General features: G+C 37.3%; 1 long non-coding RNA gene across 1 annotated transcript; it reads right to left on the bottom strand.

Moving 5' to 3' along the window:
- Positions 1-10,493: 10,493 nt before the first annotated feature.
- On the bottom strand, positions 10,494-14,226 carry LOC117326937. Its single transcript, XR_004532541.1, has 5 exons — positions 13,977-14,226; positions 12,009-12,131; positions 11,683-11,757; positions 11,003-11,087; positions 10,494-10,740 (listed from the first exon to the last, which is right to left on the bottom strand). It is a non-coding gene; the product is annotated as an uncharacterized LOC117326937 (long non-coding RNA).
- Positions 14,227-25,785: the final 11,559 nt, after the last annotated feature.

Here is a 25,785-nt window from a genome sequence, read left to right on the forward strand (position 1 = left end):
AAAACGGCCGCCCGTAGTTGAACGCTACTTCAATGATCTTGGGTCTATTATTTCCCGAACCCTACCAATGCCCTCAGAAAATTTGGAGTTGTCATGAGACGCGGAAGCAAATAGAGTATGCCCCAGTAAACGTTATCGCTCGTCGCCGGGCTAATCAGTATTTGTTCGAACAAGCAATGACCGATTCAATGTCACCTGAACGACCGGTGTCGTCTTTGCTCGGTTATAACACGTCCGCTTAGTCCAAAGATTCCGTGTTGACCCATCATGAACAGCCTGTATGAATAAAGAACTTGGCAGAGAATAATTTTGAGGAGTTTTTTTAAAGCACTGCGGTCAGTATCGTCTACAGCTCCTAATATTAGACGGGCACGGCTCCCATGAATCTCTAGGTTTCCTTGAATTAGCAATGCAGGGAAATTTAAGCATCATAGCATAACCACCTCACACCACGCACTGCCTCCAGTCCCTCGAGATAGGAGTGTTTTCGGACCATTCAATAAAGCATACAATACAATAAAGTGTGCTCTAATGTTTTGTCTTTAGCTAAAAGTAACATCATCTGCAGTTGGTTAAGTGGTTGTGGAATATATCCTTACAATCCTGCCACTGTTTCCAAGTCTTCGTTCCAACCAAGCAAAGATAACATCTGAGACCGTGATCAGCAGCAGCACAAAATAGAGCCACGCGATAACTACGCATCGCCTTCTAACAGGCAACGATATGATAATGGAAAGAGCACTGGCCGAAAAAAAGCCAAAAACTAGACACAATTAAAAAGAAGAGACAGCTGAAACGTAAAATCAAAAAGAGACAATGAACTACTTAAATAAGTTAATTTGTAAGGAGTACAATATCATCCAATTTCCTGAAATTTTGTAATGAATGGCATCAGATATTCTACATTGTAAACGGAAATTAAACAATTTACAATATTGCATCACTTACGTTCTCTATACAGTGATCGTAACCCCTGGATATCGAGGATGACCATATAGTGTCTACATATGATTATTCATTACACTTATTGCTGTGGTATGTACATCGTTATAATAAGAAAAAGAAATATATACGAGTATGTGATAATTAGTATAATTTTATATCTTTCCCTCTATTTTGCAAACAAGAAAATCAAAATTAAATATTAATTAAATAAGTTCGTTTAGACCTAGACATGTACATTTAAAAAATGAAATTGACTTTCTGAATTTATCGGCGCCGAATTTTATATTATAATTCATTTGACGTTAATGTTATCCGCAAACTATGTTTTTTTCAAAATTATTACTTTGTATTCGCCTATTCTGAATAAAAGCTACCATACGACGACTTTGCTACTGTGGTAGTACAATAGCGACGGCGAGATTAGCAGGGCAATAATACCGAACTTAACCCCTACCTTCTGCTCCCATTTAGGCGAATAAATTTGAGGTTTTATTTTTCTCTGTCTTCTTTCTAGCAAACTTCCTTCCTACTACGGGGACGTCTCCAAACACATAATTTTAATTCAACAGCAAACAACTTTTCCTTATCTCATTTGTATTATGTTCGAATAAATGTATTCAAGTCATCTCCTGCCCTGCATGTAGGGCGTAAGAATTGTACCTGTTCAAATTCAACTTTGAGTATACATAATATACACATTAGCATAACATTGACAATATCAAAAAATAGTAAATACGTGCAAGAGACAATATACTCGGAGAGCATTACTAATTTAATGAAATTCGTTTGGTATTAGCTGCATGATGGCCATTTTTTTCCTCATTATTTTGTCTGTTAAATAACTATCAATGTAAACATGCTTGGCTTTTTAACACAATAACCTTTCCGAAATGTCTTGCGTATATCAAAATAACATGGGCATTTAAATGTAAATCATCTCCGAGATCAATTAGATTATCTGCAGTACCAACTCCCGAAGTGGCGCAGAATATGTTGACACTGCCTTACTTTGACCTTTAGTTGAGCGTTCGCCCCTGTGAGGAAGCTTTGGGTTCTGTTCCCCGGTCCAGACATACTAGAGTCTGAAAATGGTAGTGGCTACTCTGCTTAGCGCTCAGAATTTTGGGAGTGGGACTACTGGTTCGCCCGATGTCAGCATATTTGACCGGCCGAGCTGTACTGGCTGGGTGTCTTCGGCATATTTCAGGGAGGAAGCACTATAAAGTCTGCAACAGTTTTGTGTTATCACAAGGAAACAAACACGAAAATTCACAAGATGTATACATGGATGGCCGTCCTGAAATTACCTTAATCGTTATAGGAGTTTAAACAAGAGGCCCATGGGACCTGTATCCCTCACCTGGTTGGATTTGACCTAATGTCAAAATAATGTTCATGTTCAATCTAATTTGTTTGTCAACATCAAACACTGCTTTATATGATTATAGTGTGGGGATCCTAACTGCTCTAAGTTTACAACATGCATTCATACTTTTATGACTAGTAGCAATTTAAAGGAATTACCATTATTTCCCCTATGGGGCCCCACCCCTTTGGTCATTTGGGGGTCAAAGTCATTATTAATGCAAAATCTGTTTTGCTTTCTCCAATAATGTTTCCGACCAAAATCTGTTCCCCTTTCCTAAAGGATGTTTCTGACCAAATTGGGTTCAAATCCATTCATAACTTTATGACTAGTAGTGATTTAAAGAAATCACCTCTATTTCCCCTATTGGGCCCTGCCCTTTGGTGCCTTGGGGGTCAGTCACCATTTATGAAAAATCTTCCTCTTCCCCAATGATGTTTCTGACTTAATTAAGTTCAAATCCATTCATACCTTTATAACTAGTAGCGATTTAAAGGAATTGCCTCAATTTCCCCTATTGGGCCCTACCCCTCTGGCCCCTTGGGGGTCAGAGTCACCATTTATGCAAAATCTGTTTACCTTCCCCAAGGATGTTTCTGACCAAACCAAGTTCAAATCCATTCATACCTTTATTACTTGTAGCGATTTAAATGAATAACCTCTATTTCCCCTATTGGGCACCACCCCTTTGGCCCCTTGGGGGTCAGATTCACCATTTATGCAAAATCTGTTCCCCTTTCCCCAAGAATGTTTCTAACCAAATTGGGTTCAAATCCATTCATAACTTTATAACTAGTAGCGATTTAAAGGAACTGCCTCAATTTCGATTTTTGGGCCCCGCCCCGCCGGCCCCTTGGGAGTCAGAGTCACATTTTATGCAAAATCTGTTCCCCTTCCACCAAGGATGTTTCTGACCAAATTGGGTTCAAATCTATTCATAAATTTATGACTAGTAGCGATTTAAAGGAATTATCTCTATTTTCCCTATTGAGCCCCGCCTCTCCGGCATCTAGGAGGTCAGAGTCACCGTTTATGCAAAATCTGTTCCCCTTCCCCCGAGGATATTTCTGACTAAATTGGGTTCAAATCCATTCATAACTTTGACTAGTAGCGATTTAAAGGAATTGCCTTAATTTCCCGTATTGGGCCCCGTCCCTCCGGCCCCTTGGGGGTCAGAGTCACCATTTATGCAAATTCTGATCCTCTTCCAACAAGGGTGTTTCTGACCATACTTGGTCAAATTCCAATAAGAATTTTTTGACAAGTAGCGATTTGAAGCAAATGTTGACGGACGACGGACGCTGCGCCATGACATAAGCTCACCGGACCTTCGGTCCAGGTGAGCTAACAAAACACCAAACCATATACCTGTCGGCGATATAGCATTTTAAGTATATACTTCCCGTGTGGGTACATCGAATTAGTCATGTGTAGCAACAAATGTAAACTTATTAATAATTGGTCAAAATGATTCTTCTAAATTGACTATTAAAATGACTATCCTAACAAAATAAAATATGCACAAAAGACAGTACACATATCCTAGTAGTATACAAGTTTCTATATGGAAGGTTTTTGTATGCATCAGTGCATAAATAACATGTAAGAAGTGTTATGTAATATAGCGTATAAAATGCGTAAGAAGCTTACCCACCGTAGTGTAAATACTGGTTTTTTTTTATTCTGTAGACGATGTACCATAAGTGATATGCATTCAGGCAATGTGTAGCGGAGGGTAAAACATATAAAAACAAGAGGCCAATGGGGCATGTATCGCTCACCAGGTTGGATTAGACCAAATGTCAAAATAAATGTTCATGTTCAATTCGTTGTATTTGTCAATCTCAAACAATGCTATAGATGGTTATGGTGTGGGGCTCCCAAATGCTTTAAAGAAATAACGAAGTCAAGACTCTCTAAGGGTATGAAAGACCTCAGGAAATGTTTTAGAACATCCATTCGTAACTTTATGACTAGTAGTGATTTAAAGGCATTACCTCTATTTCCCATATGGGGCCCCGCCCCTTTTGCCCCTCGGGGGACAGAGTCACCATTGATACAAAATCTGTTTCCCTACCCCCAAGGATGTTTCTGACTAAAATGGGTTCGAATCCATTCATAACTTTATGACAAGTAGCGATTTAAAGGAATTACCTCTATTACCCTATTGGGCCCCGCAACTTTGGCCCCTCGGTGGTCAGAGTCACCATATAAACAAAATCTGTTCCCCTTCCCCTAAGGATGTTTCCTAATAAATTGGGTTCAAATCTATCATAACTTTATGACTAGTAGCGATTTAAAGGAATTACCTCTATTTCACATACGGGGCCCCGCCACTTTGGCCCATCAGGGGTGAGAGTCACCATTTATGCAAAATCTGTTCCCCTTCCCCTCAGAATATTTCGGACAAAATTGGGTTCAAATCCATTCATAACTTAATGATACAAGTAGCGTTTTTAAGGAATTACCTCTATTTCCCATATGATATGGGGCCCCGCCCTTTTGGCCCCTCTGGGGTCAGAGTCACCATTTATGCAAAATCTGTTCCCCTTCCCCCAAGGATGTTTCTGACCAAATTGAATTCAAATCCATTCATAACTTATTGACTAGTATCGATTTAAAGGAATTACCTCCATTTCTCCTATTGGTCCCCGCAAATTTAGCCCCACAGGGGTCAGAGTCACCATTTATGCAAAATCTGTTCCCCTTCCCCCAAAGATGTTTCTGACCAAATTGGGTTCAAATCCATTTATAACTTTATGACAAGTAGCGATTTAAAGGAAATGCCCCAATTTCCCCTATTGGGCCCCGCCCCTCAGGCCCCTTGGGTGTCAGAGTCACCATTTATGCAAAATCTGATCCCCGTCTGCCAAGGATGATTCTGACGAAATGTGGTCAAAATCCAATGAGAACTTTTTGACTAGTAGAGATTTGAAGCAAACGTTGACGGACGACGGACGGACGGACGGACGGACGGACGGACGACGGACGCTGCGCCATGACATAAGCTCCACCGGACCTTCGGTCCAGGTGAGCTAAAAAAGAGAGAGAAAAAGAATATCTTGGGTAACATGCCTTATTTAAAACGAGTTCAATAATTTGTAATGGACCTTCATTACATAATTTATATTTATCGGACTGAAAGTGCAAAGTCTTAATTATGTCAGTGGCGAATATCGACAATATTGTCTTGCTTTTTCCTGCAGCCAATCTGAACGGACATGACACATGTTTGAGTGACGTGGTGACAAAGTCGTTACTTTGTATTCTGTTAGTAATTAAACAATCGTTGGCAATTGTACATCCGTAAAAATTCGGTAAGACGCCAAGAGACATGAAATAGAAAAAAACCCTTACTGATCAACGTGGGTATTTTGTACATGGTTATTATACCCATGTTGATAAATTTTTGGTCTTTATTTGAGGAGTTCTTTAAATTATCACGAGTCTATCTAATCGCATCGTAATTTGTGTGTACATGTATACGGAATTAAGATGAAAGCGGCAATCGAATCCCGGGCAAAAACTTTATAACAGGCTGACACACGTGGCGCCACTGCGCGTTATAAATATGTACAACATAATGCAAACAATACGATCCTGAACAATGTGTAAATATTGGGGTAAAAAAACTAAAGAAATGTAAGAGTTAACGGTTTTTGACTTAAGAAACCGGCGGACAGTTTACGGCCCACTGATTCTAATAGGATTTGTAGCTGTCACAAACCTGGGCAAGCAACGAAGCGTGAATTACCATCATCTACTTATAGTTTTGAAATACAATACACACGCAAAGCCGTACATTCACTCAGTGATCAATACACATATCTGCATTATTTCAAACACCTGCGATAACATTATATGCAATTTTAGGCTCAATCCGGGTTTAGTCAACATGAGAACTAGGGTGGTGACAACGACAAAACTATAACATATTACACAATGAACTAAAAAAAAATGAGGTCTTGATGCCCTCAAACATTTCATGTTGATAACGGTCGTCTATGTTATCTGATCGACAAGTGAACACAGTTCGTTATATCATACATACCGTAGGTATGTGTCATGTAGTATACGTTTTAAGTTGTAGTAAGATTTTAATACAACTGAAAAAATGGCCTTTGTTTATATTCATAAAGGCTATCTACCAAGGTTTACGGTCAAGATTGGTTCTACAATGTGAATGGATGATATGTTTACCATACTAAAAGCTATATCAGGTGATTAGAATATTTTTACCCAAACAGAAATAGACAAAAACGCCACAGCCAAAGCTTCCATTAGAGTTACGATATAAAAGCAATATTATCATGTCAAGTAAATTAAATGCATGCTATGTTCTACTTTTGTCACTTGAAATTCTCATTTTATTACATATCTTATATATATTATTTCAAGAATATCAAAAACTAACTCTTACCAAATGAAGAATATCCTGTTTTGCATAATCCAAAAATCTTCTTTTGAAGTCAATCTCATCTTGTACTGTTGTGGTTGATAAATCGGAAGATTTTACACGAAACAAACCGTTCGTAACAGAGTTTTTCTGGTACACATAATTATTTTGTCGAAAATGAAGAATGGTTCCTCCTATATCAGTTGAAAAAGAATAAAAAAATATGGCAATAAGGAGTGAAATCAGAATAACAGGCACAAAAATCTTTTTACATCGCTTTCCTGTGGCCATCGTCAATATACTTTTACTAATATGACGTTGCTGTAATTATCCTGTGAAGGAAGGTCGAACATCCAGGTACGGTTTTAAACGCTCGATACCTGCCACCCTCCTCCGTCTATATAGGTATATATACTCCATATACGTGTGGCACTAACAACATCTGTTCAGGATTTGGATTGATAAACCATGCATGAAAAATAGGATGAACAACAAATAAAGACATAAAAAATAAGAAAACATTATGAAATAATTGCACGTGTTCATTATATGTATCGTCGCGGTTACTTTATAAAATTTCGGTTAATATAAGCAGTTAACTATCGTACATACATGAAAGCTTAAAGATTTACGTGAATCGATTGTGAGTGATACCAGGAACCTAAAGTCTGCGTGATACTAGGTTTGGTTTTATTTGTTTAACGTCCTATTAACAGCTAAGGTCATCCTAGGAATCTAAAGTGTAGTGAAAATTGGAACCTAAAATGTGCGTGATACCAGGAACCTAAACTGTGAGAAGTGATACCAGGAACCTAAGGTGTGAGTGATACTAGGAATCTAAAGTGAGTGATACTAGAAACATAAAGTGCGAGTGTTACTAGAAACCTTAAGACCGAGAGACAGCGTAATTCGAAAAGGAACGACCGAAATCCGAAGTGTTGCAATGGGGGCAGAACATCTATTTCTGTCTCTTCAATATCCCCTAGACAGAAGACGCGATAGATTTAAGTATTGAAAAAGCAATTGCATAAATCAAACAATAACTAAATAAAAATATTATGTTATGAATACAATTTATACATCTAACATGGCTGACATTATTTAAAAACGTGTTGACGTGAATGCCATTATGTTTATCCTTCTTTGACCAGGACATACGTGTACACTGTGACCTTGTTCTTCCACTGCGCGAGTGAAAATGATTGCTTATTTTACAAAGCAACTGCAATACGCGCATAATTAATGCGTTAACACATTATTAACAATCACTATAAAATTGATTTTATTATCCTGATATTTGTCCTTTCAGTTTGTTCACAAGGGTGCTATTGATTTTGGTATTAAAGTGCGTGCTCTGAATATGAACATTCAGACGTTGCAGATGGACAGATTTACAACATAATGTTTCAAAAGACATTTTGATGTTTCGTTTTAGTTTAGTATTGTTTAACGTCCTATCAACAGATAAGGGCATTTAAGGACGGTCTTCACCGCGGTGCGCGAGATGCATTTCAGTATTTTATGTGTCTTGGGAGGCTGCGATATGTTCGTGTTTGTTTCCTTCTGATATTGTGAATGTGAACTCGACTTTATAGTGCTACCTCACTGAAATGCATTGCAAAAGACATCCAACAGGAGCGGTAACTCCCATGTTTTAAAACTGTAGTATGTGTCGACCAAGGGACGGAGTCCATAGCCTTCCTCACAGGGGCGAAAGCTCAATTTAAGACCAGGAGTGAGGCAGTGTCAATAAACACATTAGGAAGAAGTACTTGGTTTGGTTGGTTTATTTTGTTTAACGTCCTATTAACAGCTAAGGTCATTTAAGGACGGCCTCCCGTGCGTGCGACATGCATGCGTGTGGTGAGTGAGTATGTGTGTTTTGGGAGGCTGCGGTATGTTCGTGTTATGTCTCCTTGTAATAGGCCGGAACTTTTGCCGATTTAAAGTGCTACCTCACTGAAGCATACTGCCGAAGACACCCAGCAGGACACCCCACCCGGTCACATTATACTGACAACGGGCGAACCAGTCGTCCCACTCCGTGTATGCTGAGCGCTAAGCAGGAGCAGCAACAACCATTTTTAAAGACTCTGGTATGTCTCGGCCAGGGGACAGAACCCAAAGCCTTCCTCACAGAGGCGAACGCTCAACTAAAGGCCAAAAGTGAGGCAGTGTCAAGGGAGACGTTAGGAAGAAGAAAGTTGTTAAGAAAGAAGTGAAAAGACAAGATCCCAAATTTAGTCGCCTCTTACGATCATGCAATGGGGGCAGCAGGCACAATTTTACGCCCTACCTGCAGGGCAGTGCTAGATGATCCCTGCTGTGGATGATCATACCATAAATAGTAGACAGTGCAGCTATTTTTTTCTCAACGGTATCATTTCTTCCTAAACTGCTGATTAAGACTTAAAATAGAAGTGGACAACTGCTGTACATTTCTATTACACAGGCTGAAAAAATGTTACATCCTTGCAGCACATCTGAGGTTTTTTTCAACAGTATACTCTTTCTTCCTTGAACGATCCTGCTCAGCTCCTCGTTGACTCCTCTTAAGGACTATTGGACTTACTAATGTCAGCCATATTGGGGTTACATGTAGAAGGACTAAAAACTCTTCAAAAATTACTGATAAAAAAACAAAAATGCACTCAATGTCTATGGTATGATATAAAACACATATTTACTATACCAAGAAATTCATAAATGTGAAAATTAAATTAAAAACTGACTTTAAAGTGGATTCCAGAAATGTTTCAAAATCTCAGATACCACCACATGTTAAAATCTGATTTATCAATATTCATATTCTGACATCTTCCACCTATACATATTTACAAATGAAATTTAATTACGTTTCCGTATATCAGCATCTCAGTCATAAATTTCAACCAAGGGTCAAGTCAAAATGGCTTCACTGAGAAGCCATGTTGCTTACATAAAAGTAGTTCCAACTAGTAAGTACGGAGGCCCATGAATGCAAAACTTTTATAGGAGTTATTCCCCTTGACATTTTTTATCTCATTTCTTTTGCAATTTTGAATGCTTTTAGGCCAAAGGTTAATGTATTGTTTCGGAGTTTTAAGTTTCCACAAAGAATGAGGGGGGGGGGGGGGGGGGGGGGGGGGGGGGGGGATTTTTTTCATCCCTGAAAATGTGATGATGGTGGAAGGATTTTTGTTATCATTTTCTTTCCACACATGTATAGAGTATATACATAGATACATTGTATGTATGAAATGAATAATAAAAATTAAAAATCAGGTATTCTCCAATGTCTGCCTTTATTTTTTTAAACATTTGATAATATGAAATTTATTCTCTTAATTTGTACACAAAATAACAAATATACTTTTTAAAATCAAATCCCACTCATATTGGCTTTAGAAAAGAGTGACTGACACTACTGGCTTACTCTACTATAGGATTGTCAGATTGTGGTGACACATTAGTACTGATGACTAGTAACTGGACTGATGACTAGTGACTGGACTGGTGCCTTGTGACTGGTAACTGGACTGGTGCCTTGTGACTGGTAACTGGACTGGTGCCTTGTGACTGGTAACTGGACTAGTGACTGGTAACTGGACTGGTGCCTTGTGACTGGTAACTGGACTAGTGACTGGTAACTGGACTGGTGCCTTGTGACTGGTAACTGGACTGGTGCCTTGTGACTGGTAACTGGACTGGTGCCTTGTGACTAGTTACTGGACTGATGACTGGTAACTGGACTGGTGCCTTGTGACTGGTAACTGGACTGGTGCCTTGTGACTGGTAACTGGACTGGTGCCTTGTGACTGGACTGATGACTGGTAACTGGACTGGTGACTAGTAACTGGACTAGTGACTGGTAACTGGACTGATGACTGGTAACTGGACTGGTGCCTAGCAACTGGTAACTGAACTGGTGACAATGTTGGTAATTGGACTGGTGACTGATCATGACATACTGTTGAATGGTGACATACTGGTCACTGGTGGCTGTACTGGTGACTAGTGGCTGACTGATGGCCGAGTCCATGTGTACATTTGACTGAAAAGTGAAAGTGGTAAATTTGTTTCAAACAATATCTTTCTACATTTATCTGTAAAATGAGGACACTTAATCATTATCAAGTAATAGTTTTCAATGGACTTAGTTTACAATTAAAATAATCTATTGAATGATCTATTTTTGAGGAGAGATAACAAAGCTGCACATTGAATGGTCTTAGCTGAATCAATATTTGTCAATAAAACTTAATAAACAACTACACTTACACAAACAAACTAAAATAAACAAAACTATAGCTTACTTAGTTGATAGCAGATTTGACTGGTTGGCTACTGGACTGATCGATTGATGACTGACTTAATGCCGGACTCACTGTCTACATTTGACTGTAATAGAATAGAAGAACAAATATATACTGCACATTTAAACAAAGGGACTAAAATGAACACAATGGTCAAGGGACAGGACATAACAAGTGAAACTTAGGAAACACACAGTGTCAGCTAGGACACAACATGAACCTCCACAAAAACTGGAGGTGAAATCAGGTGCTCCGGAAGGGTAAGCATTTCCTGCTCCGCATGTGGCACCCATCATGATTTTTATGGAGGTTCATGTTGTGTCCTGTCGCTGTATGTTTCTTTGTTTGTTTTTTCTTGTCCCTTGACTATTGAGTTCATGTCCTTTTTGGGGGGGTTTAGACCTATGGTATGTATATTTGTTATTCTACTTCAACAGAATCAATGAGCACTTTAAATGTTATGTCCATTTAATAGGTTGTGCTTCATGGTATTTGGGACCTTTGCTAATAGTGCTTCTTACGTCATCGTTTTCAATGATAGAAAGGTCTCCTGAATATTATATTATTTTCTTGAACATCTTTATTGTAAGATATTTTCAAATGTGTATAAACAGTCACATGGTGTCTCTATGATAAATACAGTAATGTAGAACTGTGTTCACATTAACAAATAAACTTACTGCACTGGTGGCTGTGTACACTACTGGAGAGGTGGCTCACTGCAGTGGTGACTGACTGGATAGGCGACTGGCTGACTGGAGTGACAAAATTTACCCATCAACTGACTTATATCCCAAAATTATAGGTGACCATTCATAAGGTCTACCTTTACATCAACCTCTATGGTGTTTTGCTTCACATTATTGTACTTCACTTTGTACTTTATACATGTAATTATGCACCAATAAGCTGTTATTCAAGCTTCATTTCTTACCTCAATTATCTCCATCTAAACAAATGAAGGCCATAATGTTTACTTTAACTGTAACATAATGTTAAATATTACCTAAATATCTATAAACTTCAGGGAACCTTTGTCCAAGTCTTGCTGCAAATTTGATACTGTGCTGGAAGCTGCCTCCCCCTCATATGCAACTTCATAAACAGCTTTCCTGTCACCATCTTTTCCCTGAAGTGAATTGAGAGACATTTACAAGAGATTTCTCTAAGAACAAATAATTCACATGCAGGACAAAAATAACAAAAAAATCAAGAGTATTTACATTATAAACATCTAAAAAGCAAACACACAGAGAATACATTTTAATTGTATATACACCAAAAACTTGTATAAACTGAACACCTGTATAAACCGGTCACAAGCCCATAATATAATAAGACTGCAAGAAATATCACTACAAACTAATAATAATGCATAAAAAATTAAAACAAATTTCATGCATCTTTTACGTCCACTGCTTCTTGTTGATAAAGTGGGTTCTGGAACTGTGGAATTAGAAATGAAACATTTTCTCATTATATCATTTTACTGGAATAAAAACAGAAAATTGCCCTTATTCACGTAAAAACAGCATTTTTCCTCGTCTACACCTGCCCATTAATGTTACGTTTACAATATTTAGTACGAAGGGGAGGGGGAAGCTAGAGTTTAACGTCCAGTAAACCACTTATGGTTATGTAAGGACATGACAGTTTTAATGGTGGACCAAGCCGGAGTACATAGGAGATAACCATCGATGTACGTTACCCTAACACTGAATACAAAAAGATGTAGGCACCTAAACATTGGACATCAAGCCCAAAACCACTTTCCTCCTAGCAATCAAATTGAGAAAGTAGCAAAAGAAAAAGACCTAGGGGTGACCTTTGACAATTGAAATTTAGTCAACATGTTAGCCAAACAGTCAGTAAATCAAATAGTATTCTGGGTCTAATTTTTAGAAATTTTCTGTACATGAACACAATCATGTTTCTAACACTATATAAAACCTGATTCGACCAAATTTAGAATATGCAACACAAGTCTGGTAACTAAGGACAGACCAAATAGTGATTGAAAATGTCCAACGACAAGCTACAAAAAGAGTACACTCCATAAAAGACCTGCCATATCACCAAAGACTAAAAAAGCTTGGGCTACCAACACTAGAATACAGACGTAAACGCAATGATGTCGTTGAAGTTTACAAAATACTCAACAATATAGACATATATATTGGATAAAAACATGCTTTTCACGATGGCACAAACTAACACCAGAGGACATTAAAAAAACGATATAAAAACCAGAGCAGAACGACAGTCACACAGGGAATTTTTAGTCGACGAGTGGTGGATTCGTGGAGTTTAATCCCCAGTTCAGTAGTAGAAGCCCCCACTCTAAATGTTTCTAAAAATGGTCTAAATAACCACATTGGCACAAAGTACCTTTTAAGTTTTACCCAAGTTTTTTATGATGGGCAACAGGATAAAAGTGAGTTATTCCTACAAGATGCGTCAGAATTAGCTGATATCAGCTAACCAGTGACGTAGAAGAAGAGGTATCAGGTATCATCAGGTAAACATACATATATGTACACAGGATTTCATTGGGTAGATCAGTCATCTGTATATAGAGTATGATATATAAGTGTCACCAGTAAAAGAAAATCCTTAATTATGGCAATTATCTAATCTATACAAATACATCAACAGTATCCATGTGGTCACACGGCACCTTTAAGCTGTAGTAGTACACGCATGTTGTACGTGTTGTCGTACTGCACATACATAAAGGGGCCAAATAGGGTAAATTGTATGATGGACTTTACGAATAACAATAGTTGTATGAATATTATCAATGTTTCAGTTTGAACTATATTGGATTTTGTATATTTCTCTTAAAAACTTGTAGCTAATAAACCGAAAGAATCGGTTCCTGCCATATTAAAAAAGATTTATATCCTATAATACACCCTTGTGAAATCAACAACTTACCTGTCAAAATTGTCGTTTTATAACACATGAATCTTACCTGAGATCATGTTGTTGAAAAATCTTCAACGCGATTGCGTCCCTCATCAATGCATAATAAGCTCATAACTGTAATGAAATGTCACACTATCCGTTACTTCGTCATTAGAGTCCAATTATCACAAAAACACACTTTCAATTAAAATTTACCAACGAAGATACATAAATCCGGAAGTAAGTAAATCGGTTGGCCCCCTACGCTATCGGAAATAGAAATATATTTATTATCGTCAAATTGATTATGTGGTGTTATTAAACGTAAAGTTATGATAAATAGAAATACAGAAAACATATTAAAATAATTAATGGCAGACAATATATACTTACATGCGAAATTTGATATCGGAGGTTCCTGTGCGCATTAATATTTTCATAACATAAACGGCATGATGGCGGCATGAAGTGAAAGTAGAAAGAATGACAGCGACAAAAACGTAATTATAAGTTATAAACATATATTGATTGCAATGTGTTTGCAGTATTTAATGTGCCAACGTGTTAATCTTGGTGTGTGCTTATTTTTAAAGTCCGATTTCATACAGATTTTTAGCGATATCATTTTTGCCTTCGATGCACGTGTTGGAACCCGAATGGCTGTTTTCGTGTAAATGGTTCGAAAGTGAAATTCACAAACACGCATAAGAGACCAAAAACTTAATAAAAAACGGTAAATACGTGTAGCTATATAATGAAATAACACATTCCATGGCAATGTCCCTCTCGTATGTATTTTATCATTATGAATTTGTGACAGTTCGGACAACCGACAAAAGTTATTTTTTATTGTTTCAAAAGTTATTTTTTATTAAAAGTCGAAGTCCAGCACCTTTCTGGTATGTTTTGTTACAAACATGGAAAAAATGGATGCATTCTGTTCAGTAATATGTTTGTTTGAAAAAAATTGTTTCAGTATCAACAACATGGTGAGAGGTAGGTCCAATAGTCCTTAAACACTCACTGTAAATATGTATAATACCATTTTTATTTCAAAACTGAGAAAAAAACCCAACTAAATAGTTAGAATTGATAAAAAACTATGACTGTTTTTATTCATTACAAAAAAATACATTTTTTTTTACATGTTTACATTGACTTATCAAAGAGAAGGAAAGTTAGTATTTGTAAATGAGTTTCCAGGATTTTACCCTTACTTGTTGAACTAACTTGTTAAAAACATTAAAAAAAAAACCATAACTAATGCAATGAGTTCGTATGAAAATAAATACAACTAAGTAATAAACTTACAAATTAATAATACATCTCATATCAAGATTTATTTGTAGTTGGATAATTATCTCCCCTTAGAAAGGAACTCTTCCCAAGGAATTCATAGTTTGAAGGCCTCATTTTTACGAGAAAATCCTACAATACTGAAAAACCTATCATCAGAATATATATTACAGTTTATTAATATTTCTTTGTATATTTATTTTTTCTTCCGTAGTGTTAGTTCGTATCAGTGTTATGGAAATCTACCGTATTAACAGTATTTCTGGTAGCCGGGTGCCACTACCACCAAATAGGAACGGTAGGTAGGACCATCCAAATCGTGCAAGTTTCTATAAAAAGCAATCGGTTTCAGTCAACCAGTAGTCTATTACAAAAGACATGACGTCATTGAAATCTCCAATTTTTGGTCCAATGAAAACTTGAGTTATAAAAAGACAGGATTTTCCCGTTTTGAAGGATTTTTTCCAGAACACTTTTCAACCGGTGTCGACGCAATATTTGCCCTAGACAAATTTGTCCTGCATTTGAAACAGACTACAAAAACACAATGATATACAATTTGTTTTCAAATTTACTTTCAAAACAAATGCTCCTTTGCATTGATAACAAAACAAAAAATGAAAAACATACAATAAGATTAACAAAAAAAATTATTTCCATAACCAATACTCAAGTCATTCATAACAGAAAACAAGAGGCCCATGGGGCCTGTATCGCTCACCTGGTTGGATTAGACCAAATGTCAAAATAATGTTCATATTCAATTTGTTTTATTTGTAAATCTCTAACAATGCTATATATGGTTATAGTGTGGGAATCCGAACTGCTTTAAAGATTAATGAAGTCCAGACTCTCTTAGGTCTCAAAGACCTCAAGAATTGTTTTTAGAACATGCATGCATTCATCACTTTATGACTAGTAGCGATTCAAAGGAATTACCTCTATTTCCCATATTGGGCCCCGCCCCTTTGGCCCCTCGGGGGTCAGAGTCACCATTTATGCAAAATCTGTTCCCCTTCTGCCAAGGATGTTTCTGGCCAAATTTGGTCAAAATCCAATAAGAACTTTTTGACTAGTAGCGATTTGAAGCAAATGTTGACGGACGACGGACGGACGACGGACAGACGACGGACGCTGCGCCATGACATAAGCTCACCGGACCTTCGGTCCAGGTGAGCTAAAAAGCATACACTATAAGAATAAGTGAAATTCAATTTCTTTTTCTGTATACTTTGTATTTATAAGAAATATATAGCTTAAAAAGTATACAGAACCAATGTATTTTCTAACACACACAAACACTATGTTCAATGTATTTAGCACTTCAATTCAGTCACATTAAGGTTTCCTGAAAGTTCACTCATCAATAATGTGACAGTGTATCTGTCGGATTTGTTTATAAGGTGCACATATGTACAGCAGTTGCATTTTAATTGACACATGACTTAGAGTTATGGTTTAAACCATGACATTTTGAACAGTTCCTACTTTCTTTGACCCTTTTCTTATCCTCGAGAAAGAGAAGTCGATTCTGTTTTTCAACAACTTGTTTCAATGCAGGCATCCCTCGATGAGATGACCCCCTGAAGAACTGCTTTGTTATGTTATCGTTCAATTTTTCTAGTCCCTGCTGACTATACCTAACAATGGCTCCATGCATTTTAATAAGATCACTCACATGATATCTTAACAAGTGTATGTATGGAGTTATGTCTCTTGTTTGATACAGTTCTACATAAAGTGAACACCAGGTTTTTGCCATGGCTTCAATCTCATCAGGGTCAGGGTTTTCGGATTTGATTAATTCATTTATTTGCTTAAAATCATCCCAGAGCTGTTGTATCTTTGCTGCCTTATCTTTATCATCAATCAAATCTGCAGCATGAAAATGGTCAAACAACACACGTTTTTCTGGACCCGTTAGGTCTCGATAATCTAACTTCTCTGTTTCTTGATTTACACCTATTTCAAAATGAATTCCCAGCTGCTGAAGCACATGCTCTAATCTCATAATATGCTTAAGTCTGTCTCTTTTTTCATAAACACCTGTGAATGTGGAGTTTTCACTAATATTATCTAAACATCTCAGGTCAGAGAGGAGGAGATTGAACAGCTTGTCTGAAATTCTCAGATACATATGGAGGTGATCAATAACAATGCGATTTGGGGTAATAGATGGGAATAGCGGCTTATTTTTCACAGAAAAGCTATCTTTATTAACTTTCTTTCTCCTTGAAGAGTGAACTACTTCTTCATTAAACTTAAACTCAAGTCTAGCTCCTTTGGAAGTATCAGTCATAGACCAGTCTCTACTCAGATCCAGTTTCTCAGCTTTACTACATTTACAGTAGATACAGAAATGCTGACATGCAATGGAAGGTATTCCACTTGCAAGTAAGAGAAACTTGTAATCCCCACCTAGAAGTATTTCAATGTTAAATTCTCCATCTTTAACCTTCATACAAGTACCTTGTAGTTCCTCTACTTCCTTAACCAGATCTGATAAACCCAAGACAAGATCATCATACTTTTCTTTAGTCCTTATAACGGCTAAGGGATAGTTACCATTTACTGCTGCACATCTGTCTTCATTTATGATAGTGAAAGTAACATTTACCACATGTATCCTTTTCCCTACGTTTGTACCATCCCCAGATATTTTTATTCTAATATTACCATCAGGGGCAAAGTTTTTGTTCATGTCAATCTTGTGTGAAAGTACATCAAATAAATGTTTTTTCAAACTTTGCTGGACACCAAGTCCATCCGGTGTTGTGTTAATGTCAAATTTGGAATTTAAATCAGACAATACTTTGTTTACAGCATTAAGTCTGGGAAGGGTTTTAAATGTCATGCTTAACTCATGATAGGCATCTTTGCTAACATTAAAAGTATCCAGAATGTAAATTAGAGTATTCAACTCATCTAAAGTTTCCATTACCTCGGACGACTGGTTTTCTGTATTTTCACTTGTGTCACATAATTTTATGACCTCCTGTTTACCATTTCTAAAAACAGTTATTGAAACAGGGATAGCATCTGAATCTTTCAAAAATGTCAGTGCCCTTTTACAAAGTTCTTCATCTTTCTTACGGATTTTTGATTGCCAACCTGGAGTACAGTCAACAAATGCTTTCCTCTTTAAAGGTTTAACTTCTGTAGTAACTACAGATGCTTTACATAACTTTTCCCTTAACTCCTGATTTTCTTTTTCTTTTTCCATTAACTGTTTTTCAGTATCAGACTTAATTTTCTCTACTAAAATCTGAGTTTCATCTCTGTCAACTTTCACATGCCAACTGTACTTTGAATGTTTCAATTGTTCTTTAAATTTTTTAAATTGAGACCCGCCCTTCACTTTTGCCTGCAAACCCCTTTTTTTCAGCCTGAAAAGTTCCGCACCTAAACATTTTAAACTTTGTTCATTTGGAAGAAGTTTCAATGTACAATTGTTTTCAATAGCTGTAGATATATCTTTAATTGTATGTAGATTCAATGGTTTATTCCAATACTTCTGTAATAGTAACTCGAATAGTTCTTCTCTGGAAACAACAACCATGCTTTGATTGTTTTACAATAAATGTAGCAGAGGTCAAAATTACCTGCAGTTACAGTAGAGAGTCATTGAGTAAGTTGGGTAATAGCCTGTAGTTTCCAGTACACTTAACAAAAGTGAAAACCACTTGTTTGGCCCTGACCCTTAAAGATTCCTCAATCCTTAGCTGACCATCTGTGACCTGCACAACAAAATCTTTGCATTCCCTTTGTTTCCGATGATAAATTTTCACAGTTGCTGTTTTTATATAAACACAATCTCCCTCCTTGTTCAGAATTCTGTAATCCCAATTTTTGCCAAAAATATGACATAAACTAAATCTGGAATTCAAACCATAAACTGTTTTGGTCTTTGGGTGTTTAATAACATTTAGATTTTCTTCCAAACATGTAAAATCTTCGTCTCCCATTGGAGCTCTAAGCCACACAACACTATCCAACCTTGTTCCGGCTGTGAGATTATCTTTAATCAAGGAACCTAAATTTAGGATTGACTGTGATCCCTCAAGATTGTCATCCACTTCAACAAGTTCAGTCTCCTTGATGAGTTGGTCATATTTGGTACTCCATCCTGTCATAACAAAAATATATGAAAACTAATTGTTGGTTAACTGATATACAGTAAAACCCTGCTATATCGCCACATATTATACCCCCAAACCCGCTTATCGCCATGAATTTATTCAGAACGGATTTCCCTCCATATAAATACACCAGCCGTTATACCGCCAAACTTGTTTACCGCCATCCACCATCATGTTTCCGGGATGTTTTGTTGTATGATGCCTGACTGCTGACTTGACAGCTAATCAGCTGTACACATGTGACCTCGTGTACACATACAGAATCAATGCCAGAGCTAGAGTACATTTTAAAATTATTTTTTCATTGTCATACGTACATCTGCTTTATGTGAATATGATTTGGATTTCAACGGCAAACCTCATATACCGCCAAACTTGTTATATCGCCAAAATGTCAGGAAACAGAAGGTGGCGATATAACGGGGTTTGACTGTACATGCAAGTGCAGGGATAACTCTGGCTCTTAAAACCTATGGGAGATTTTATGAGATTAGCAAAATTCCTATGAGATTTGTCTCTATAAAGAGGTACAAATTTTGAATTTTTAATGAGATTTTTTTTTAAAAACATTGGTAAAAATCCCAAAATCTCTGCCCAAAGTGATCCCTGAAGTGTGAAAACATCTATTAAAATTTATATGTAAAATATATTAAGACATGCCATTTTTGAAAATGCATACATTTTAAAAAGAGAAAAATGGGACTGGGGTGACCAAGTGGTTATAAGATGTCCCGAGTCCCGACACATTAATACTAGCACTCCACCTCTGGGTTACAGGTTAGAAACCCACCTGGGACACTCCCCCAGCAGTTGACAGATATGGACCATAGGTCGGTGGATTTTCTCTGGCAATTGGACCTAACTACAGTACAATGTATGAATACGCTAAAGTAGAATTCTTTTGATTTATTTTGAAGATTGATACACAAATTAAACCCCTCTCAAATTTCCGAATGGTGCCGCTTCCGGATTTGGATTTTTATCATTTTCTTACAGGGTAGTAATTACAACCAGTCGTGATGTAAACAATGACATGGACTTCAGATAGTTTTGAGATATTGTCAGTAAATATTGAATAAGACAAATTAATCAACATGATCGAACAATTGAAAGAGACTAAATATGTTATGGGGAACAATTCGTCAATCTCGATAATGCTTATCACTATGATACCATATATTGATATCAACCTAATCAACCCTGGAGTCCTGATATATAAAAACCTCTAAATATCTATAAATATATATTCTGTCTAATTTATCATGTCCCTGTGCTCGAAGACAATGAAGAAGTAATACAGTAATGTTTTCTTTTTTTGAAAATATCAGTTTGATAACGCATTTAAAAACTAATTAATTTATATATATTACATATATGTTAGTACACGTGTGAACTATTTTACCCGTGTAGTGGATTTTCACATAACCATCTCCTGCATCCTCTACTATTTCTATTGGGTATAAGCCTGCCTTCCATTCTCTTACTCTCTTCTTACGTTCCCTCGGTATCTTCTCAGTAGGACTAACAAGATCCCTAAAGCACAAAAATGATACTATTTATTCATAAAACTTGATTGACTTGAATGAAAAAGACAAGATAATTTTGAATGTGTCGGCATTATTTTCTGGTATTTATGAGGGTTGAAATTCCCACGACACCGACATTACACACTTCGGACTGATAATCAAAGAAATAATACTGATTGGTCTACTTTCCCGTCTTCGTCCAAAGCACACCGTCGCCATATTTTTTTGGAAAGGGGTGGTCTAGTAAGGGGAGATAACTCTTGACTGAACTACAAATTAATCTTGATATGTTTGAAGTGTACTGTTCGATGAGGTTTCGTTGCACAAAAAAAAAATTGTTATCAAACAAACTGAAATATAAAAGAAATCAAACAATTTTTTTTAACAATAACAGTAATAAAAAATAGGTTTTTCAGAAGATAAACATACAGGTTTGAGATCAGGTAAAAAATAATAAAAGAAAACATTATTCTTAAGCCCTTCACCCGAGCATGCTACAGACCCAATATCAACTCCCTGGGACTCTTGGTTATAGAGAAGTCGTTTAAAGATTTTAGCATTTTTTTTACTATTTGACCTTGAATGAAGGTCAAGGTCATTCATTTGAACAAACTTGGGAGCCCTTCAATGCAGCATGCTACAGGCCAAATATTAGGTCTTGGGACCTCTTGGTTATTGAGAAGTCGTTTAAAGGTTTTAGCCTTTTTGACCTCGAGTGAAGGTCAAAGTAATTTATTTGAACATACGTGGTAGCCCTTCACCCCAGCATGCTACAGACCAAATATCAACTGCCTGGGACTCTTGGTTATAGAGAAGAAGTCGTTTAAAGATTTAAGTATTTTTTAACAATGTGACCTTGAATGAAGGTCAAGGTCATTCATTTGAACAAATTTGGGAGCCCTTCAATGCAGCATGCTACAGGCCAAATATTAGGTCTTGGGACCTCTTGGTTATTGAGAAGTCGTTTAAAGGTTTTAGCCTTTTTGACCTCGAGTGAAGGTCAAAGTAATTTATTTGAACATACGTGGTAGCCCTTCACCCCAGCATGCTACAGACCAAATATCAACTGCCTGGGACTCTTGGTTATAGAGAAGAAGTCGTTTAAAGGTTTTAGCCTTTTTGACCTCGAGTGAAGGTCAAAGTAATTCATTTGAACAAACTTGGGAGCCCTTCACACCAGCATGCTACAGGCCAAATATTAGGTCTCTGGGACTCTTTGTTATTGAGAAGAAGTCGTTTAAAGGTTTTAGCCTTTTTGACCCCGGTGACTTTGAATAAAGGTCAAAGTAATTCACTTGAACAAACGTGGTAACCCTTCACCCCAGCATGCTACAGACCAAATCAACTGCCTGGGACTCTTGGTTATAGAGAACTCGTTTAGCGATTTCAGCATTTTTTAACAATGTGACCTTGAATGAAGGTCAAGGTCATTCATTTGAAGAAACTTGGTAGCCCTTCATCCCAGCATGCTACGGACCCAATATCAACTCCCTGGGATTCTTGGTTATTAAAAGGAAGTCGTTTACAAATTTCAGCCTATTTGATCCCTGTGACCTTGAATAAAAGTCAAGGTCATTCATTTGGACCAACTTGGTAGCCCTTTATCCCAGCATGCTACAGACCCAATATCAACTCCCTGGGACTCTTGGTTATTGAGAAAAGGTCGGTAGCCCTTCACCCCTGCATGAAAGGAGTGGGACGACTGGTTCGCCCTTTGTCAGTATAATGTGACCGGGTGGGGTGTGCTGCTGGGTGTCTTCGGCAGTATGCTCCAGTGAGGTAGCACTATAAATCGGCAAAAGTTCCGGCCTATCACAAGGAGACTTAACACGAACATACCGCAGTCTCCCAAAACACACATACGCACTCACCACAGGCATGCATGTCGCTCGCACGGGAGGCCGCCCTTAAATGACCTTAGCTGTTAATAGGACGTTAAACCAATAAAACCAAACCAAACCTTCACCCCAGCATGCTACTGGCCCAATATTAGGTCTCTTGCCCTTTTGATTATTAAGAATTTGTTTAAAGATTTCAGCCTATTTGGTCCATGTGACCTGTGACCTTGAATAAAAGTCAAGGTCATTAATTTGGACAAACTTAGTAGCCCTTCATCCCAGCATGCTACACATCCAATATCAACTCCCCGGGTCACTTGGATATTGAGAAGTCGTTTAAAAGATTTTAGCCTATTTGATCCCTGTTACCTTGAATGAAGATCAAAGTCATTCATTTGGACAAACTTGGTAGCCCTTCATCCCAGCATGCTACAGACCCAATATCAACTCCCTTGGACTCTTGGTTATTGATAAGTCGTTTAAAGATTTTAGCCTATTTGATCCCTATGACCTTGAATGAAGATCAAAGTCATTCATTTGAACAAACTTTGTAGCCCTTCAACCCAGCATGCTACAGACTTAATATCAAGCCCCTGGGTCTTTTGATTATTGAGAAGTCGGTTATATTTTATTTGGCATATTTGACCCCTGTGACCTTGAATGAAGTTAAAGGTCATTTATTTGAACAAACTTGGTAGCCCTCCACCCCAGCATGCTACATACCCAATATCAACTGCCTGAGACTCTTGGTTATTGAGAAGAAGTCGTTTAAAGATTTTAGCCTTTTTGACCCCTGTGACCATGAATGAAGGTCAACTTTATTCATTTGAACAAACTTGGTAGCCCTTCACCCCAGCATGCCACAGGGCCAATATTATGTCTCTGGGCCTTTTGGTTATTGAGAAGAAGTTGTTTAAATGGAAAAGTTGACGCCGGACGGACAGCCGGACGACGGACGCCGCGCCACGGCATAAGCTCACTTGCCCTTCGGGCAGGTGAGCTAATAAACTAAACTAAACCAAACCTATGTAGAAAGTGATATAAATAAATGTATATGATCGTTTATGCTTCCTTCATATTTGAAATGCTACTGTATGGGCATAGTAAATATGCATTTATTTTAAATAGGTGATATATTTAAAATTAAATCTACATTTTAAGCGCAGACAAATTTCAGCTCAGACACAAAATAATGTTAAATATGATATATATTAGCAGGGACATAAATTAGTGATGTCAGGAGGTTCTAATTTGAACAAACTTGGTAGCCCTCCACCCCAGCATGCTACATACCCAATATCAACTGCCTGAGACTCTTGGTTATTGAGAAGAAGTCGTTTAAAGATTTTAGCCTTTTTGACCCCTGTGACCATGAATGAAGGTCAACTTTATTCATTTGAACAAACTTGGTAGCCCTTCACCCCAGCATGCCACAGGGCCAATATTATGTCTCTGGGCCTTTTGGTTATTGAGAAGAAGTTGTTTAAATGGAAAAGTTGACGCCGGACGGACAGCCGGACGACGGACGCCGCGCCACGGCATAAGCTAACTTGCCCTTCGGGCAGGTGAGCTAATAAACTAAACTAAACCAAACCTATGTAGAAAGTGATATAAATAAATGTATATGATCGTTTATGCTTCCTTCATATTTGAAATGCTACTGTATGGGCATAGTAAATATGCATTTATTTTAAATAGGTGATATATTTAAAATTAAATCTACATTTTAAGCGCAGACAAATTTCAGCTCAGACACAAAATAATGTTAAATATGATATATATTAGCAGGGACATAAATTAGTGATGTCAGGAGGTTCTAATTTGGAATCTTTTTATCTAAAATCAAACATCATATGGATAAGCTACATGCTCTACAGTTAAGTCACTATAAACTGTTCTCATCAAAGTTGTAGTTGTTCTGTTATTCGTTATATTCCTAATCAGAGTGGTATTCTTAAACTATGAGGAAGGCTTTGGGTTCTGTCCCCTATCCGAGACATACCAGAGTCTTTAAAAAATGGTAGTTGCTACTCCTGCCTTGCGCACTCACCACACGCATGCATGTCGCACGCACGGGAGGCCGTCCTTAAATGACCTTAGCTGTTAATAGACGTTAAACAAAATAAACCAGACCAAACCAAATCCTCTTCATTTATTGTTTATACGTTTTATGCACCAGACTAATGTATTATATTTGGAATCCATCTTGGAGACTCCCGTATGTATAGAACTACCCCTCTACCGGACGTTGAATCTCGTTCTCGTAATATTTAACAGTGATAGTAACCTCCAATTTCGAAAAGACCCACGGTATTACTTCATAGAGGCACCTTCCCACTACATGGAAGGATACACCGCATCAACCACAGAAATACGCACTCACTAATAAAGAAGCTTCGCCTCTTATGATTTCAACTGTATTGTGAGGATAGAAACTCACATTATCCACAAAACGGAAACACATACAAACTAGAAAACACATGGGTAAGGGACCCACAGACAAGACACCAGATTTCAGTAACCACATAGACGGACAGCCAGTCAAACACAGCAAAACCGACACTACAGTGATTACACAAGGACTCATTACAGTACTAGATCTGACGACGAGGACGAGTAGACGTTAAAGTATTTTTTTATTAGTAGTAATTTAGATATAAGGATATAAAAAGTTAGTTAGATAAAGTGTTCAACGGCCCATCAACACTGTATATTAAGTACTTAGTAGAGTAGGTACATTTAACTTAACCTATATTAATATTGATAGGTTTAAGAATAAGTAGGATTGTAATATTGACATATGTACAAGCATGAGAATATTTACGGTATTGTGAGGTGTTTAACATTGTGGAGTTTTAAATGGAGAGGTATTATGATATGTGAGATGTACATACCATGAAGAGGTGAATACGATACGAGAATTGCTGAGTTGTAGTGTTATTAATGTATTTTGTATGAATAGCTGCATTGTATGTGATATTTTTCAGTTATTGAAAAGTTCAAAGGTATGGATATTTTAAAAGGTCATTGTAACACTGGATGTTGGATATCTTTGTGTAAAGGCGTTAAAGTGGGAA

Source organism: Pecten maximus, chromosome 1 (genome assembly GCF_902652985.1).
Source record: "Pecten maximus chromosome 1, xPecMax1.1, whole genome shotgun sequence".
Classification (NCBI taxonomy): domain Eukaryota; kingdom Metazoa; phylum Mollusca; class Bivalvia; order Pectinida; family Pectinidae; genus Pecten; species Pecten maximus.